Source organism: Salvelinus sp. IW2-2015, unplaced genomic scaffold, assembly GCF_002910315.2.
Source record: "Salvelinus sp. IW2-2015 unplaced genomic scaffold, ASM291031v2 Un_scaffold1918, whole genome shotgun sequence".
NCBI lineage: Eukaryota > Metazoa > Chordata > Actinopteri > Salmoniformes > Salmonidae > Salvelinus > Salvelinus sp. IW2-2015.
In genome coordinates, this window is record NW_019943276.1 from 36,004 (window position 1) to 37,282 (window position 1,279).

Here is a 1,279-nt window from a genome sequence, read left to right on the forward strand (position 1 = left end):
GCTCGGACGCCCACGCATACCCCACAAGACATGCCACCAGAGGTCTCTTCACAGTCCCCAAGTCCAGAACAGACTATGGGAGGCGCACAGTACTACATAGAGCCATGACTACAGGGAACTATTTTCCATGTAACTGTAACTGATGCAAGCAGTAGAATCAGATTTTAAAACCAGGTAAAAATACACCTTATGGAACAGCGGGGACTGTGAAGTAACACAAACATAGGCACCGACACATGCATACACACACATGATAACATACGTACTATACACACACGTACACATGGATTTTACGTTGTAGATATGTGGTAGTGGAGTATGGGCCTGAAGGGCACACACTTAGTGTGTTGTGACTTCTGTAATGATTGTTTTGTAATGTTTTTAAAATTGTATAACTGCCTTAATTTTGCCGGTCCCCAGAAAGAGTAGGTGCTGCCTTGGCAACAGCTAATGGGGATCCATAATAAATACAAAATACAAATACAACCCTGTTACCCATAGATTAGTCTCGCGTTGCCAGACCTCCAAAATCACGTCATTGTCACACAGCTCTGGAGAATTTTGAAAGGATGTTAAATTTCAAAGAAGCCCCCCCCACAATGCACGTAGAAGGGGTGCTGTGTGTAATGTCCATCACTGTTGAGATCGCTAACGATCGGATTCGGTCGAACGAAAGACGGCGGAAGGGGATGAAGAAGTGGATTCTGAATACAATGACAGTAGAATCAAGGAGAATTGGAGTATTGTCCAAAAGAATGGAAAACAGAGCGAAGTACTGTATGTGATGAGAATGTCCCTTCGTATTTAATAGGAGTTCGTTTTTTGTTTTTAACCTTTATTTAACTACGCAAGTCAGTTAAGAACAAATTCTTATTTACAATGACGGCCTACCGGGGAACAGTGGGTTAACTGCCTTGTTCAGGGGCARAAGGACAGTTTTTTACCTTGTCAGCTCCGTGATTCAATCCAGCAACCTTTCGGTTACCGGCCCAACGCTCTAACCACTAGGCTACCTGCCACCCCAAATTGTTAATGAGGAGCAGYTGAGCAGAGTACCAATCTTGAAGAAATCATTTGAGTTGTCCAAACTGGTGGAGAGAGTGCTGGGTAAAGTGAAGGTTGTGAAGATTACGAGAGGCGGGATTATTAGTGCTTCTGCGGATCAGAACGAACGTGCGTTGTGTTTTAACCAATTTGATACATTTGAAGTGTCATGTGCGTCTCTTTGGAACAGGGCACCGCTCAAGGGGGTTATATCTGGCGTCTCGTGGGAAATCGA